Source organism: Electrophorus electricus, chromosome 23 (assembly GCF_041902795.1).
Source record: "Electrophorus electricus isolate QZ-2024a chromosome 23, ASM4190279v1, whole genome shotgun sequence".
NCBI classification, from domain to species: Eukaryota; Metazoa; Chordata; class Actinopteri; order Gymnotiformes; family Gymnotidae; genus Electrophorus; species Electrophorus electricus.
This window is the reverse complement of record NC_137519.1, coordinates 13,530,001-13,549,424: the sequence shown is the minus strand read 5'-3', so window position 1 is coordinate 13,549,424 and position 19,424 is coordinate 13,530,001. Positions and strand designations below refer to the sequence as shown.

At 40.1% G+C, this 19,424-nt stretch overlaps 1 long non-coding RNA gene across 1 annotated transcript; it reads left to right on the top strand.

The window, feature by feature from the left end:
- Positions 1-3,636: 3,636 nt before the first annotated feature.
- Positions 3,637-16,706, top strand: LOC113583790 (uncharacterized). Its single transcript, XR_014119643.1, has 3 exons — positions 3,637-3,839; positions 5,127-5,717; positions 7,123-16,706. It is a non-coding gene; the product is annotated as an uncharacterized LOC113583790 (long non-coding RNA).
- Positions 16,707-19,424: the final 2,718 nt, after the last annotated feature.

The following is a 19,424-nucleotide window of genomic DNA, read 5'->3' as shown; positions in this document are numbered from 1 at the left end:
TCCTCATTTTCTTCCAGAAGGTCAGCCTACCCTTTGAAACTAGTTTCACTGTGTTTTTTGACCATCATCTATTTCCTGATTCTGCATTTGCCTCGTGGCCTCAACTCTGCACTGTTTTATCTGGATTTCTGTCAATAAAAAGAACCCTGCAGTTGTACTCAGGCTACCAGGCTGCTATAATACAATCTTACATGAATATATATATATATATATATATATATATATATATATATATATATATATATTCCTCTGAGGTCTGCAGTGGTCTAGTTTTCATGCTCCAGTGTTCAGTAAAGGCATGCTTTTCTGTTCTTCAATGACAAGTAGCATCACCCAACGTGTCGTCAGCTGTGGCAGCCCATTAGAGACAAAGTCTGAATAGTAGTGTGTTCTGTGATGAAATTCTGTACACCGATGTTGAAATCAGATGTGATTTCCTGGTTGAGGCTCATCTGTTTGCTGGCACAATTCTTGCCATTTCCTTCAGCTTTCTGAACAGGCTGATTTTGTCCACAGGGTCACTGATCATCACCAGATTACTGTAATCAGACACATGACCTTAAATGACTGGTTGGAATGTATAGTTTATATAATGACAGCAGGATTCACCTAATAAACTGGCAACTCGATGTTAGGCTTATGCATGTCACCAATTCCTTGGTTTATTTTATTAGAAAATTTGCCAAGCTAAGATGATAACATACAGGTACTGCATCACACCAAGATGAGCTCATTAGGACTTCAGAGTCTAGTGGCAGCATGCTTTACACCACTTCAGCCGACACTTGGCATTGCACATAGTAAACTTAGGTTTGTGTGCAGCTGCTTGACCATGGAAGCCCATTTAATGAAGCTCCAACACACTGTTCTTGTGCTGATGTTGCTTTCAGAGGCAATTTGGAGCTGGTTAGTGAGTGATGCAACAGAGGACCTCCACGCTTCAGGACTCTCCGGTCTCTGCTTTGTCAGAATGCATAGTCCATCGTTTCTTGGCTGAACTGTTGTTACTCCTTGACGCATTTCACAATAATAGCACTTACAGTTGACCAAGGCAGTTTTTGCAGGGTAGAGGTTTCACAAAACAGCATCCTGTGACATTTAAATACACTGAGCTCTTCAGTACGACCCATTCTGCTGCTGTTGTTTTGTCTATGTAGACTGCGCGGATATGTGCTTGGTTTTATACACCTGTTGGCAATTAGGAGGGGTGTCCACATACCTTTGGTCATGAATTGTATATTGAATTTAGGATTTAATCTATCACTTTAATTATGTCATGAAAAGTTTGACACAGGGAAATTTTTAAACATATAGTTATTTGGAGACCTCCCCGGAGTTTGTCTTTATGAGAGTTCAGTCATTATTATGTGGTTAAATTCCTACAGGATTTATTCATAATTTGAACCCTGAAATAAATCTCCATGGCCCAGAGTATAAGTGCCTTGGGTTGCGAATATTAGCTGTGTGAAAAAAAGGTCTGTGAGGTTTCTCACATTATGCTACACATAGCTTGTCATGCCCATATTGTTAAAGATATGTTCCAGATGTCCCATCTGTAACATATTGGAGCAGTATAACTTTACCCAGGAAGGTGGGGGGATCTGATCTGTCGTTCACACTATGCACACACACACACACACACACACACACACACAAAGGAACAGGGCAGTAAATCCTGTCTCATCACATCCCTACAATAACTTGATCTGCTCAAAGTAATGCGTGCCTTTCCATAAAATAAACAAAAGTTGCAGTATTTTTTTTAGTCCATTCAATATAGGCACCCAGGACTCATGACTGTATTAGATAACCACTGTGGTGTGTGATATACAGTACAGTATATGTTTCTAGTGGATCAAAACATACACAGTAAAGCTTGAATTTTAGATGTTTTATCATTGATAGAGGCAAAGAAGATGTTTTGGATAGTGAAAGGACTGTTAACTATTCAAAAGTGTGCTTTGGAAAATTCTCCCTCAGATCTCAGGAAACATCATACATTAATGCAAGTACTTAAGTACTTCAAATGAAGTCAGTGTTTGGTGGAGTTTCCTCCATTTCAACATGCAGTATGTGGCAGCTACATTTTGTTTATGCTGCTCAAGTGGAATTTCTTTCGCCACCAGGTTCCAATTCAGTATGACTCAGAAAAAGATTTCTGCGTGAACTAATATAAACAGTCATGCAAACTTTAAGTCTTTCTGAGTAATTCCTCCTTAGATACCATTTATAATAAACAGGCATATACTGGATATTTGAGCACATGGCCTTAATGAGAAAACAAGGGCTATCAGTGACACTAGCAGAGGTATTAGTATATAGCCAATGTTAAAAATACAGTGGGAAGATGCATCAAAGTGTTACTCAAACAGGGATAACAGGATATGGTATCAGAGCGAACTCTAACGAACTGCAGGTGTGTTGGGGGATTTTATGTGAAAAAAGTGACAACTAATAAAGTTCAAGTAAAGTGTAGCCTGCATTGCATAAGAGATTGCAATTGAATAGAGATGTCAGCTAGTGTTAATATCTGCGAACATAAATGAATATACAATGATCAGCCATAACATTAAAACTACAGACATGTGAAGTGCCCAACATTTTGTGTTGGAAGCAGAAAAAATGGGTGAGGATCCGAGTGATTTTGACACAGGTCAAATTTTGATGGCTAGTCAAATGAGTCAGAAACGGCAGGTCTTGTGGGGTATCTCCAAAATGGTAGGTCGTGTGGGGTGTCCCCGCTATGCAGTGGTTAGTTCCTACCAAAAGTGGTCCAGGGAAGGACAACCAGTAAACAGGCAACAGGGTCATGGGTGACCAAGGCTCATTGATGTGGCAAAAAAGATGGCTTACTGATTAATGATTAAGGATTAATGATAAACTCCAAACCAGTTTGCCTTATGAATGAGAATGTTTATTTCTGCAGAAAGTCCTGCAAGCAGAGAGGTTACAAATGCACATAGCTCTTCCCTGACAGATATCCCCCTCCTTAAACCATATGTAAATTTTGTTTAAGATAACACCAAGTTTATGCTAACAGCCAGTTTGTGTTTTCAATTTTCACATCTAAGCTTAGCCTACACTCACTGATTAATGTGATCTACAGCAATGATCTAATGCAATGTTTTAGGTAACCTTAATTTTGACATACTGAGAATCTTTTATGAAGGCCCAACAATGATGAAAACAGAGGGTTTAAGTAACTGACTGCCCTTTCGATTAAACTGCAGATTAAGTAACTTTTTTTAAATGGAACGTTTTAACAAACATGAGAAAAATGTGTGATTAATACAGTTTGTGAATAGATTAATGCAAGATGTTTGTTAATTAAAAAAAAAAAACAGTGAAAAGAACAACCTGGATAAAATAAATGTAAATACCCAAAGTAGTCCAAATGAATTGATTGTTTGTTTGTTTTTATTATCGTTTAAGCCTTTGATTTATTGATTGCTATTGCTATGTAAAGAGTATTTACAATTATAACAAAAAATGTTTCTACAATAAATGGCCTACTCAACCTTGCATTATGGAATTTCTTGATCCGCGCCCATACCTTAGTGACGTCAGCAACATACCCGTCAGCTCGCGCCTTCGTTTGGTTTCGCTTTGTGACGTTACAGACTCTGCCCTCGCGTGCAGGCAGGTGTTGACAGGTTTTGTCTTTCGCCCGCTAGGCCGGGATACTGGTTTGTGACTCACTGTTGTGGTAGTCCCAGGTAGTGCAGGCTAAATACTGTAATCGTCCTGGTTTCAGTTTCAAAGTTAAGAGTTTTCCGTTCCCGCAGATTTAGAGGTTAGCTGGCTAACTTGTCGAAGACATACTATGGCCTCCGCCTCGGGTGAGTCTATTACACGTAAATAAAACTGGAATTATGGAATAAACTGCCACGGAACACCCAGGTGAAGGGCATCTGACTAGTCTGCACTGTGCGAGCGGGGTAAATCAGCCAGTACAGTGTTCGTTACTCCAGTATGTGACTGGAATAATAAGGTACTTTAGTGAAGTTAGTGGTGCGATGGCTTCGGCTTGTGTGTAAATGTTCAGCTTTCCACATGATGTACATGACGCTAAAAACGCAGGCTTGGGAAACAGTACAGGGCGAGTGCACTCAACGCTTGCGGACACCTGCAATGTAGAAAGCAAATATTTAAAAAATTCTAGCTTATAAAATGTGACATTTTCACTGATGTCTAAATCGCTGGACAAGGCTTGGTAATAGATGGTAATGTTGGCTTTGTCATAGCATTAATCAGTGTTGGACACGTACTTGAAGCATATATCCTTGGTAAAAAATCACTCCAGTAGAAGTCCTCTTTTAAAATATATTTTTACAAAGTACTTGATTTTAAATATACGTAAATAGCACAATTAAAAGTGTTGCTACAATATTTTGATGAGCAATTTTTATGGATATATTAAAAATAACTAGCAATTGGAAAAGTTTTATCTTAAAGATAAGTCCATGTGATCTGCAGTGCTCCGACTTCCACAGGCAATACCATGTTAGATCCAGTAGTGTTCTGGGTGACACTGGTACAGTACACAACTATAGCTTTGGGTGACACTGGTTCAGTATACTTTTGTAGGTTTTGCTAACACTGGTACACTAAACTACTATATATTTGGGTAACGCTGGTACAGTAAACTATGGTTTTGGCTGATACTGGTACAGTAAACTTATTTAACTTTGGGTGACACTGATGCAGTAAACTACTATATATTTTGGTGACAATGGTACACTAAACTACTGTAGCTTTGGGTGACACTTGTACAGTAAACTACAGTAGCTTTGCCTGACACTGGTTCAGTAAACTATTGTAGCATTAAGTGACCCTGGTACAGTAAACTGATGTAGCTTTGGCTGATTCTGCTTCAGTAAACTACTATAGCTTTGAGTGACCCTGGACCCTGGTACAGTAACCTACAGTAGCTTTGGGTGACACTGGTACAGTAAACTACTGTAGCTTTGGGTGACAGTGGTTCAGTATACTACTGTAGCTTTTGGTATCACTGGTACAATAAACTACTATATATTTGTGTGATGCTGGTACAGTAAACTACTATAGCTTTGGCTGACACTGGGGTTTTCCCCCAGTATTAATCACATTTTTTTGTCCTTCAACAGAAAGTGAACATTTGAAAATAATATTGCTTGGTGGACGATGGGCAGGGAAGAGTTCATGTGGAAACACCATTCTACACAAGGATGTCTTCAGCATTGGGGCACAAACTGAAGTGTGTGTCATGGAAACTAAATCATTCGCAGGCTTCCAAGTCACTGTGGTGGACACACCAAGCTGGAACTGGGTTTCTGCAGAGGATTCATCTGAGGAACTTAAACAGGAACTGAAGAGAGGTCTTGAGATGATTGGTGAAGGTGCTCACGTTTTTCTTATGGTTTATCCTTTAGGGGCCCCCTTTATAGAAAGACATAAGATTGCCGTGCAGGAACATTTAGAGCTTATGGGTGCTGATGTTTGGGAACACACCATGGTGCTCTTCTCCAGGGGAGATTGGCTAGGAAAGGGTACTATTGAACAGCGAATAGAGGGAGCAAATAAAGAACTCAAGTGGCTGGTAGAACGGTGTAAAAACAGGTATCATGTTCTCAACAATAAGAGCAGGGGTGACGAGTTTCAGGTCATTGAACTACTGCAGAAGATCAAACAGATGATTTCTCAGAAAAGGAAATGGAGCAAGACTGAGCCACCTGAATGTAAGTATACAGCAGCATTCATGTTCTCTCCAGAAAGCACCTTGCCCTAAACTTGTCATTTGTACTGATTCTGAAACAATAGCTCAGGACAGATGTGAGATGTGTAGTAGAGTGTTATTATTATATTACACATTTTATTTGTTAAGGATAAAATCTTTGATCAGATCTAAGGTTTGGTTTCTACCAGTATTCTTTTAAGAATGTTTTCTTTTAAGAATACATTATTTTAGTATCCATTAGCAACAACAACAATAAAAAACACATGCTAAACTACTGATTCTATTCAGAACTAGGCTACCTTTTCTATATATAATTTGGCAGAGATGAATGTAAGAACTTTAGCAAGATATTTTCTATGATGTTTATGGCTTTTAGCTGACACTTTTATCCAAGGCAATTACAGTTATGACTGAGTCATAATTGAGCAATTGATGGTTAAGGGTCTTGCTCAGTGGTCCAACAGGGGCAATTTAGCAGTGGTGGGGCTTGAACCAGCAACCTTCTGACTACTAGTCAAGTACACTGCACTGAGCTACCACTGCCCCTATGTGTAAGGCCATGTGTATAAAAAGTCAACATGACAAGTCTTCAAAGTGATTGAGTTGGAAAATGTTTAATTGATAATTTATTGTTTTATGATCTATTTTAAATCATGGTTTGCTAACACTAATAGCATTATTCATATGAGTCTCCTGGCATACATTAACTGAGGCAGTTACATATAGTTAAAATGCCAAACCACATTAAACATACCTTATCAACTGAAGAAATGAAAATATCTGAAGTTATGAACTTTGTGGATGCTTTTTGGTGTAGTGCATATTTTACAAACTCAATCCTCTGACTTTCAATAATGACTCAGTATACAGACACACTAAAACAAACCATGAGAAATTGTGTCTTAAACCAAAACACAGTAGCTACAGAATTACTTTAAATAGAAAAAAGTCCACTGCTTAAAGCAGTTATGGAGTTGATTATAACTGAAGGAAGTATAACACATGTTACATAATAGATATTTCTTTTTAGCATTATCTTTTTTATAATACACTTTAAGCTAAATGCCCTCAGTTAGTGCTATTTTGTTTAAAGACAAAGAGCAGTAGCAGAAAAGCAGTTCTTTGAAGTATTTTTTTTTAAATCAGTGCCTTAGTATCAGTGATGCAGCTCACTGCAAATGCTGTTTATCAAGTGCTGTTTGGCAAGCAAAACAACAACACAGACTACAGTGTGATGCAAGGCTGTTCTGTATGGAAACTGTGGTTGCAGTGGTGACGAAACATCAACTGAACTGTGCTCCCACTGGAACCAGAGTTTCTTGGGTCAAAGGGCACACACAACCTCTGCATGTTTGTGATGCATATCAATGAAGACTTAAAGTTGTTGTGGTTCTTTTTTGTTGTAGTTACAGGAGAGACCTCATCTGCTGGTGCTCCGGAAGAGCCTTCACCTAAAAGAAATAAGTGAACCGAACTTCATACTTGTATGTCTGCTAAGAGGTCAATGCTGTATGTGTATATACTGAATATTTATTAAAGGGCATTTTTTATTTCTCTGTGTCTGTAAGGTTCAAATGCTGCCAGTGTTGTTAAGCTGTAGTTGACCACAGTGACTAATTGATGATTAACAGTTGACAGAATAGCAGTCAGGATAATAATTTCCTCGTGGATGGTATATTCCATATGGATGGAGGGGGTGAAGTCATGGTACGACAATTCCATTGTTTTCCAGCTTTCTGTCCAAAATCTCCAAGACCTTTCCATGCCCATGATAAACGAAACCGAGCTCTGTAGCACTGTAATGGAGCCAATCAGAAAGGTCGATCAATGGACCCCAGTTGGCCATACACCAACCCCCTGCAATGTCTTTGATACAACAGTCAAACAAGCTACAATCACAGCATGAGGAGCTTGTTTTGAAGTGGGCAGATGAAGGCCATGGTATTGACCAGGCCATGTAGCCTGTTTGGACTCGCTCACCATCTCTGGTTCTGTCAGTATATCGCTTACAGGTGCGTTGGGATTATATATAACACCGTGATCGAAGAGTCACACCGGAGAAAAAAGGCCTCATACTGATCTGGAGGTACATTTGTTAGTTTGCTGAATCTTAACCGTTGGATTCCTGGATCTGGAGACCTGGGGAAGAAAAAGATAAGACAAAATCAAAATGTTTTTTTGGACTTTTGATCATAACATTCAGTTTTGCCAGTTTTTGTTTTTGCATGGAATGTACTCCTTAACCATACAAATGAAAGCACTGCATATTACGAAAAATGCTTGTAATTCCCACAGACTCCTTGATTCCCAGTTTAGCATATTCCCAGATGGCTAATAGAGACTGTGTCACTCAGACCGAGTCCAGCGCATTCTGGTGATTCCCCTGCATTTCAAACATTTCGTTCATCCCATCAGTGCATTACTTGCTTTATTGGGTCAGTTAAAGCAGGAAACTCACCAAAGTGTGCTGCACTAAGACCCTCTTCAGTACCCACTTTATCTTGCTTCCACAAGCCATGGAGTGTTGCTAAAATGAGTGGCATGCAGGATCCATCAGCGCTCCAGTTTCTTTCCCCCGGATTCGTTCTGTTGTTCCATGTGATACTGCTGTCGGGAAACAACTCACGTGGTCTTCATCTTTCTCTAATCTCCGTGTGGGTTTCCCACCCACACGTTCCAATAAAGGGCATAAAGTCGTGCTGCATCTTCATGTCACGTTAATTATGCGCAGCTACAGAATTGCGCATTAAGGATCAATCACATCACTCACTTTAGCCTCACAGTATAGAAAACGCGAGGAATGAAGGTTTGGCCTTGGAGCCGTGCTGTACATGTTGTGAATATGGAATCGCTCAGAGCTCGTGTATATAAAAGCCCTTAACAATAGCCATAGAAAAGCTCTATTGATGCATTGAAAGAAAGCCTCACAGTCTTTGAGTCCATGTTCTATAGTTTAATCATTAATTTATTCTTTTCATTTGTTCATTTGATGCAAAAACCATGCACTAAATAGTGGGACTTAAAGCTTTTACTGTTTTTTTTTTTTCACTGCAGCAGTAGGAAAACACTAGAAGATAATGGTGAGAAAAGCACCTCTCATGGAAGTGCTATTAGGAGATTGGCAAATCTCAGCCAGCAGCTCCCGATGGCTCTCTTAACCTGTGCTTTTATATCCGAGCTCTTCTCCCCACATTACTATAATGTGATGAACTGTGTTTAATAATGTTAGTACACCGAGAGGCACAGTGAATCCAGTGACTTGCGTTCACTGACAGGAATATTAAGTGAGGAGGCTGTGGCAATATGGAATATAAATGAGCTTATTTTGCACTGCACAGCCTCACAAAGCGACTCAAAGACTTCTCACTCTGCAATAAATCATCCCCTTTCAGACAGCTGCGCGCTCAGAGGGCATTGTTTAATACTATCTGAAATGGGGAGAGGAAAGCAAATTGGTTTACATTGCACCAAAAAAGGTAGTGCAGGAGGACCTCACGGCATGCCTGTTAAGGACAGTGTATGGGTTGACTTATTGATGATAATGAACTTGAGGTTTGGGAAAGAGAGTTTGCTGACAAGGGGCTTATAATAAAAATGGCATGAGAGCTAGAAAAAGGAGAGGGAGATTGTGTGTGTGTGTGTGTGTGTGTGTGTGTGTGTGAGAGAGAGAGAGAGAGAGAGAGAGAGGAAGAAAGAGAAAGACAGAGAGAGAGAGAGAAAGAGACAGAGAGAGGAGGAAAATGAAATGGAGTAGAAATACCAAGCAAGCAATAAATGTAGCAAAGTAAGATTTTTCCGGAAAGGCGTTGTGCCGTCTCCTCAGTCCGTTCAATAAAACAACTTGCACTGCACTGAGGTGTATGTTTTGTCAAAGACGCAGAAGCCAAGTGATGAAGATGGTTTTCTTCTTGTTCTTCTTTCTGACCGTTCTGATCCCTTATAGCATATTGATGTGTGAGGGCAGCACAGTTTGCTATCATTTGTTTGCACATTTGTCTGTCAGATCCGTGTACTCATCCAGCAATACTGAAAGCTTTGTTTTTTATGACATGAGGTTGACAGTGCCCTCTAAAACCAGCACCACTGGTGTTTTATGGGCTGAACGAACCTAAAGTCATGGAGCTAACCAGTGTGACCTTTCTCTGGCATGGTCCAATATCTGTAGATGGGTTAAAAAAAGAAAGTCGATTTCCCCTCTCCTGTCAGACCTGTCCTGCTGCTGCTCCTTGGGCCTAAATGGGTTTTCTGTTTTTCTGCGGGAAGAGACGGAACTCTGACATGAAGCATAGCATGTCCACCGTTGCTGCTCTAGTAGTTTCAACTTGAATGTAACCAATACAAATATATCTGGCGGGTATATTTTAGCCACTGCATTGAGGCTAGAAAACAATTGCCAATCTCTACGGGTTCATATGAATCAACTCAGGGCCAGGGTTGTTTTTTTGGAACATATAGCTTTTCTTATGACGTTATTTATGTGAAAGTCGCTGAAATTGCTATGCTTTACAAATTATTCATATGAATTATTCAGGAGATTACGTTGAAATAGCACTAACAATGGTCTTAGATCACCGATTACCATCAGTTTCAAAGAAAAATAATTTGTATAGAAATTAAGCAATGATAACTATGCAGTTACCACAGCATATACGTGTGTGTGCATGTGTGTGTATGTGTGTGTTTGTGTGTGGGTGTGTGGGTGTGTGTGTGTGTGAGAGAGAGAGAGAGAGAGAGAGAGAGAGAGAGAGAGAGAAACAGCCTGTATATAGGAGTTAAATCCACAATGCTGTGATGTGTGTGTGTGTGTGTGTGTGTGTGTGTGTGTGTGTGTTTGTGTACATGTGTATATATATGTGTGTGTGTGTGTGTGTGTGTGTGTGTGTGTCTGTGTGTGTGTGTGTGTGTGTGTGTGTGTGTGTATGTTGCTGACTAACTGATGGACTAACTGAGGCTTTCAGTGCATCTTTAAAAAAACTGGTTAGCTAGGTACAACACAAAGTGGTTAGCAGTAAGGATGGCAATAAACACCAATGAAGAGCGATCATTATTCTCCTAACACATAATTAGGAAAGTGGTTACAAAGGTGGATTACATCTTAGAATGATTATTTTCACTAATGTTAGTTAGTGGCCATGTTGGAGATGGTTTAGAATAATGTTCTGACTTGCTGTATTGTAATGTGGGATGATGGTGGTGAGGTTAATGGTGAAGACTATAATTGTTATTAATCCAATGGGCTTCACTTTGCCAAGTATGAAAGAAGAAATTTGCTGCTTAAGCTTTAGGGAGTAAAGAGGTTTTTTGCATTTTAAAGTTCTCGGACACCACAATCAAAGGCTTGAGACAAACCGTCAATTATAAATCTTATTTTCCCAAGTGTAATGTTCAGCCCTTTTCAATATTAGTGATTGTTTCTCAATGTAATAAATGTGCATAAACAAAACATGCAAGCGTTGTCACAGTGAACATTTATTGGCATGTGTGGCTTCCACTATCAATTTCAAAGTCCCAAGTGGACTAATACCTTGTCTCTACACTGCAGATTAGCTTGAAGGATTGAAGGCTTCTAGGAATGGAAGCATTTTTTCTCAGCACTAAAACGCAGATTCTGTGCTGCTTTCAGAGGTTCCAAACCATTTCAGATGTCATACTGCTGACACTTGTGTGGAAGGCACTGTGCATTGGGTGGCGGTGTGTCGAAATGAGGCTTGCCTAGTTGTGCTGTTTAAAATAATACAAAGGTTCTGGTTACAACAATTCAGAGTCAGCAGTGAGAGGAAAAATCCATATGGCAAAATTATATCTATATTTAATGCATATCAAGAAGACATTAACAACATTTGTGATTTGGCTTCAACCAAGACAAAAATTACCTGTTCAATAAAGTGAGAAACAGCAAAGGGTGTTGCAGTGGAGAAAGATTACATTTGCACCATTTGGTTTGTGTGATATAGGAGTTGGCATGAGAGTGGCTTTTTCCCTGAGGAGCTGAAGCCAATATCATTAAGATTTACACAGCTAGATGCCTCCATCCTATCACACACACACACACACACACACACACACACACACACACACACACACACACACACAGAGCTTCCATCAGTATCTGAGCAAAACTGCATATAGTACATTCACTAAAGCAGACAGAAAACAAAAGGAGATATATAAAAAATGCCACAGCTTGTACTAATATTTATTATTGTACTATATGAAGTATATAGAGACATTCTGGATACTGTGGATGAAGGTCTATAATGCTGTCAAAGATTTATGATTTATTCTTTAAGTATGCATGTCATGTGAGGGCAAAACATAATAAATGCAATTATATTACTGACTGAATTAAGGGAGACATTGATAGCTAGAATAATAATGTACAGAACACAAAAACCTTTGTCCGGTGCTGTGCTATTTACACTGCATAGATGCAATATAAAATCTTTTGTTGGACAAATATTTCTTGGATAGCCCAATAAAAAAAGGTTTCATATTTCAGCTAAGGCTAAACAATGACTTCATATCTATATTTATCTGAAAATGAATAAAACCTTTAATTAAAAAAAGACGAAAGGCCTTAGAGAAACAGGTTATTTTCAAGACATTAATCATGAAAATTTAATGGATATCAAATATTTAATACAGTAGAATGTACAACTAGTATTACTATGGCTTTTCTTCAAATCGATCATGTAGGGAAAATCCATAATTAAAATTATGCTAGTGGGCACAAACCATTAAAATTTCCTTTCTGTTTCTCATGTGGAAAAATGAATTGTACTGCCACATGATGATGTATAGGCTATTAAAAGGGGAATAGATGATTGTGCTTCTTATAAAAATGACTAGTTAATTATATTACAGATATATAAAGTGTGTAATATAGCAGCCACTAGCTGCAACAAAAAAGTTAAGGTTTGTCACATTTTTTACTTTTACAGTTGCAAATCTGTGATAGTGCCAAATCCACAGTAGTATGTTTTCATTCAGAATGGCCAAAGTCCTCCTTTAAATATGTGGTGTTTAAGGTGAATGTTACTGTTATTCACATACTACGAACTTCAGAATACTATTCAGTGGTAAAATTGACAGGTTCAGATCATTAATCAGCTGATATATTGGATTTATTTTTTTACATGTGATTGATTTAATAAGGGAGTTCAGTATATTGAATAATGAAGCATTTCTTCCAGCTGTATTTGTGTTCATGTGCCCATGTGTGTTTGGATGTGTGTGTGTGTGTGTGTGTGTGTGTGTGTGTGTGTGATGGTATTATTCAATAATCGAGTCTGTGTTAGTGTTAGTGTTAAGCCTTGTGTTAGTGTTTAGCCCTGTATTAGTGTTAAGCCCCGTGTTCGCGTTTGTGTTAAATCCTGTGTTTGTGTTAGTGTTAAGCCCTGTGTTAGTGTTAAGCCCTCTGTTAGTGTTAAGCCCTGTGTTAGTGTTAGTATTAGTGTTAGTGTTTAGCCCTGTATTAGTGTTAAGCCCTGTGTTCGCATTTGTGTTAAATCCTGTGTTTGTGTTAGTGTTAAGCCCTGTGTTAGTGTTAGTGTTAAGTCCTGTGTTAGTGGTATGCCCTGTGTTGGGTTTTCTCTACTCCCCTTTGGGTAGGTTGCTGGTTTGTGTTTTGTTGCTTGTATTTCAATTTTACCTTTAAAAACATGTAGTGATACCTGTTACTCAAATACTATAATAATTAACAGTTCTAAACAATATGGTATAATAACATAAACAAACAAATGTACAATAACTAAAAGTGCAACTCACTCCTCCACAAAAAGGTTCTAATGAATGGAAACCAACACAAAGGCCTTTTGCTAGGCCTTGACGTTCTTGAGTAACGTCAGCTCTGGGCATGAGTAATAAAACAACACCAACAGTCCACAAAGATGAATGTGTGCGTGTGCGTGTGTGTGTGTGTGTGTGTGTGTGTGTGTGTGTGTGTCTGGTCCTTACTTAAGTTCTTAACTTCCTTATTCTGAGCCAGGAGTGCTGGCCTATGTATGCCACTGTAATGAAACTGCTCCATGCTCCATGTAGAGTAATTGATGGTGTATTTAGATTTGCCATCATTATCTAATTTAGTTAGTAATGTTCCATCCCCTTTTTGCATTAATCAAATGAGCTGAACATTTATGGTTTGGTGTGTTAGACAGTGGCTTTAGTAAATAGCAATATTCATGCACTCTCTTCTCTCCTCCCTCTGGTCACGTTTCATCACGGTATAACCAGAGAGCCGTTAAGCGTTAGGTGACCAATCATCATATTGATTCTGACTGAGCGTGTCATGCACTTCCATGTCACATGTTGCCACTGGGTTTGTGTGGGGTAATCGGCAGCTCACGCTGTGAGCTCATCTCAGACTCGCCGTGTGCTATAGAACGGAGGGCCGCCTCTCTCATACCAGGCCCTGCAGCCAGAGAGCAACTCCATAAAACAAGACTAATAACCCTCTACAGCAGCGGCACACACCAGCATTTGTTATTATGGGGATGGCACAGGCTAAATGGACCATTGTTTCAGTGGGCTAGTAGAGTTTAGAAGCCACATGTCAGAACGGAACGACTGGAAGAATTCACTGTGGGTCTCTTGTGATGTGATGAGAAGTGCGTGCGTGCGTGCGTGTGTGTGTGTGTGTGTGTGTGTGTGTGTGTGCCCGCGCACGTGTGTGCATATGTGTTCATGTGCCTGTGTGTGTTTATGCTGCAGGCTTTCATGAAGCATTAAGAGGTGTGTGTGTGTGTGTGTGTGTGTGTGTGTGTGTGTGTGTGTGTGTGTGTGTGTGTGTGCGTGCGTGCACGTGTGTGCAATTGCCATCCATCTTCACCAAGCCTCTGACTTGATGATGCAACCTGAAAGGTAATTAAGTTTGAAATGTAGCTGTTGCTTTGCTGTGGGGCTGAGGAGAGAATAACAAGGTGGAACAACAGAAATGTCAGCTCTGACGTATGGCCCGTCATCTTGCCTTCACTCTTCCCATCATTCCATCTGGCTCTTCAGATGCCTGCTTTCACATTCCATCTGATCCCAGCTCCTCCTCCTTCTGGGATTACTCCAGCGCAGGGCAACACTCTGAGAAATTACAGATCACCACTACTAATAACTGATATATTTAAAGCAATGTGGATCCAGTTGTTATATAAATCTCTTTTGACTATTTGCCTTCATATTATATTGAATATGCCTTGTGGGTGAAACACAGTTTTAGTGGTGGTGTTCTTAACTAACACTGATAAATACGTCAGAGACATTTTGGATGTTGGTTCCCTATCCCATTCCTTGCATCCTTTGCCCATCAAGCCTTCACTGTTTCTTCTTTAACATGATGCATACCACACCCACCAGCAGTCCAGAACACTGTTACCTCTTTTCAGCATGAAAGCACCACTGCGGTTCTGAATGCTTGGTGCTGGTGTATTGTGAATCTAATGAACCCAGATGAATGCTGCAGTGCTGCGCTGCTTTGTGTGTGTGTATGGGGGGGGGGGTGAATTTGCTCTGTTTGCACATATGAACCTGTATGACAGGAAATGAGGTCGCTTGCTATGTGAGACATTCGCCGAACAACACACTCCTCAGCACTTACAATGAACTGGTAATTGCAAATAAATGACCCGTTTCACCATACAGCCATGCTGAGCAACCCTCACCCCCCACCACGTAATTCGAATCAACATAAATTATTTACTGTCTCCTTAGTGTCGAACAATGTGTTCTGTGGACACATTTTGGTTGCTGGCTATTACTAAGGGTTACTTTCCATCATCTGGTTTGCTGTGGGACACAAAAAAACACAGTTTATAATAATAGAGAAGTAATAGAAAAATCTGAGCTAACAATCTGTGATTGAGTGAGAGACTGTAACATAAATAAATAAACTGTTTGCTAAACATATTCATGGGTTTTTCTTTCCATCTTTCCTCCGACAATGTAATGAGCACACAGCCTGCTTTTAAAGTCGTCCATTTGTAAGTGTTGTGGTTTGAAATGGAATAGCAATGTGTTTGCGTGTTACATGACTGATGTTGTATTAAAGTCGAGGCCCCAATCTATTCAAGGGGACTGTGCAGACCTCTTTCCACAATTGAGTTAGCTCTGTGCAATCGCTGCCCATTCAAGGGCTGAGAAATTGAGTTTTAAGCCCGAAGCACTACCAGTCCCCTGAAATGGAGAGAGAGAGAGGGTGAGGGAGGAGGGAGAGAGAGAGGGAGAGAGAGAGGGAGAGAGAGAGAGAGAGAAGAGAGGTGTGTGAAGAAATGTGCGCACACATGCACGCACACACGCACATACAGTTTGCCTCAAGAAAATGAGTCAAGGTGTATCTATATACAGTCATCTATATACAGCTCACTACAGAGAGCAGAGTCAATTCCTTACCCAGCTTTCGGAGCATTTAACTGAAGCACTGTGGGAAGCCGAAGGTCTGATCACGCTTCCCTTCAGTGGTGGTGGGAGAAGGCTTTTTTAAAACTCTACAAAGGACCCATGAGAAGCAGGCAGACCTGTAGAAGGGTGCCTGTTCTATGCAAAGCATCCATGCTTTGGTGAAGTTCACCTCATCTTCCTCTGTCTCCTGCATTCCGTACTTACTCTGCACAGAGGAGCTCTCTGCACGGGTGGGGGCACTGTTGCCCTCTGGCCATAGGTCCAGCAGGGACAGCCTAATGGTTTTTTTTTATTGGTTAGCTGCCTTGTTTTTTTTTAAATACGCAATCAGCCTGCCTGGTGCCATTACCTACTTGTGTATATCTGCTGGCTCTTAACTCTGACATATCTCATGTTTCTTTCAATGGTTAAAGGAAGTGATGCAACTTGTGGGTCAGTTGATACTGTTGCAGTGACACAGGGGGGTTGAGAAGGAGCATGCCTGTTAAACTGTAAAATAAGTTCCTCTATGCTTTGTGTTTGTAAACAGTTAAATAAGTGAATTTATGCTTTGTGTTTGTAAACTATTAAGGAGGTACATTTACGCTTTTTGTAAACAGTTAAATAAGTTCGTTTAAGCTTTCCGTTTGTAAACATTTAAATAAATTCATTTGCAAACTGTCAAATTGGTGCATTTATTCTTCTGTTTGTAATTTGTTAAAGATTTAGGGGGCTGGGGTAATCATTCAGCAGTAGGTTTAGGGGGCTGGGGTAATAATTCAGCAGTAGATTTAGGGGGATGGGGTAATCAGTCAGCAGTAGAATTAAGGGGCTGGGGTAATAATTCAGCAGTAGATTTAGGGGGATGGGGTAATAATTCAGCAGTAGATTTAGGGGGCTGGGGTAATAATCCAGCAGTAGATTTAGGGGGCTGGGGTAATAATTCAGCAGTAGATTTAGGGGGCTGGGGTAATAATTCAGGAGTCCCTAATTGATGCTTTAAGTTAGCCCTCACAAATAAATAAATAAATATTTGCATCTGTCAGCTAAATTTTGGAATTTGGCAACGATTTCCACATTCCACTGGTCGTTAACGGTTCTTTTGATTTGTTTTGATTCCAACGGTTCTTTTGATTTGTAAAATCTAATCTATAAATTTGAACGCAAGTCACTGGGTTCCTAACTTGGTACAACCACACGTTTGTGTTGTCCTGTTACTTTGGATGCATAACAGTGACTTTGGTATGTGATGCCTGTGATAAATGAGGACTAGGGCCCATGCTGTCAGGTGCAGTGTGCTGGGCAGTAAAGTTGAGGGTTATTGCCTGAGTATGTGTGTATAGTCTCCCCACATCTGCTTGGGGCTATTTGGGTGCCATCGCAGATTTGCTACACCCAGAAATCTGTTGCCAAATTACCCAGATTCCCTTTGTCGTCCAAAAGTCAAATCTCTCCTTGGCTGTCACAAGTAACCCAAAATTTGGTTCGTCTTTATTATTTCTCCAGTGTCTGCCATATGTGTCCATACGGCTATGAGCATTTAAAGGGCTACATGCCAGAAGTGTCGAGAGAGAGAGAGAGAGAGAGAGGGAGGGAGAGAGAGAGAGAGGGGGGGTGTGTGAGTAATTTTGTAGTACACTGTAGTACACAGTTCTCTAATGGAGAAACTACCTTTCAATATACAACTAAGGTTTTTGTACTGATGAGCTATTACTGTATATTCAAGTTAGTTCAGGGAAACTTTATTTCAGTAAAGGTAATGATATATGATCAATTTAAATGCTGACAAAATGATAAACGAAAATAATAATTTAATCATTTAAAGAGTTTGGCTACAAGAGTATGGATTTGAGATAGAAAAGTCGTGCTCAAGCAGATCATACCAGCAGTTTCTGGTGCTCAGAGAGCCCCTGTTTCTCAGTGGGTGATGTATGGAAGACGAAATTAGAGTTAAAACAATAACTCTGCTTGTACCCTCAGAACAAAACTGATCGGGGGAGCTTCAGGCAGTAAGACCGCACGTGTTCATGCATGACTGTGTGTGTTTATTATGTGTGTTTATGATGACATTACATCATAATAAATAAAAGGGTTTTGAGGACCATATTCAGATGATTAATTTGATTATTTGCAGGCCTACATTGCCCACATAAGGAAACAAACAACATATATAAATATAAGGAATTTTCACGTTTCACTCATCTCCGTCATGAGTGTACTCCAACTCAGACTAGGTCCAAATATGTCACTCCCTACTGTGAAATAAAATACACAATTTCTTTAACTTTATTCTGGCCACTTTAGTAAATCATTAAGTAAACATAAGAACATGCAAACTCATGAAAGTGCATTTGGTCTATGTGCCTGTCAGGTTGAGAGAGTGTGTGTGTTCTCTGCACAGGTTGCATTTGCATATGTTGCATGTGTCTGGGTGCATTGGCATATCTGTGTGTGCGCACGTGCAAGTGTGAAAACATTTTAATGCATTGTCATAGAGCATTTGATGTTTTCAGTCGCTTGACGCAAGCCAGAGGGGGTTATTATAAGAGTCAAACGCACGTTTAGCACAGGACATCTAACAGGAGTGGCGTGCAGGGCTATTGCCAGGCTGCTTGTTACACAGCAAAGGATCTCCTTATGCATGACTAAGACGTAGAGAAAAGGGAGCGAGGGAGAGAAGAGTATAAGGTAATCAGGGTAGAAATGTCAACCTCCTGAGGTGCTTTTGGAAGATTTTAAAGTTTATCAGCAGCACTCTTGTAAGAGCTGCCGTAGATGTCACCCTTGTGTGTGTGTGTGTGTGTGTCAGGGGATCATAGCAGCAGTACATTCTGAGTGTACTGCTAGGAGCATAAAGGGCTGACTACTGTTTAAAGCCCCTGCGCTCTGACAGAGCTTCTGCCAGTCGAGAGGAAGCAGGTTAGAGAGGAAACGGGTCACAGGTGCATGCGGGGCAAAAATGAAACGATGGTGGGTGTAAGAGTGGTCCTGTTCAGGGCTGTTACTCTGGAGCTGCAGAAAGACTCACAAACGTTGACTGAAATAACTAAAGATGGAGGTTGATATATTTCCCAGCGGCAGAGAGAACGCAGTGGCTGTGTGAATAGGCCGCTGTCTGAGTCAGGCATGGGCAACCAGACTGAACAACTCAGGAAATGGAAATAAAAGAATTAATAAACAAATAATGGAATACACATCACATGACTTGATTTTTCCTTTCCCCCCCTTATTTCTTACATAGTGTCAGCACTGCCAATAGGAGGGTGGCCATAATCACAATGAGAGGGTAAATAGTTTGTATCTGTACCGTTTAACAAATAAAAGCCCATGTTGTGCTGCCCAA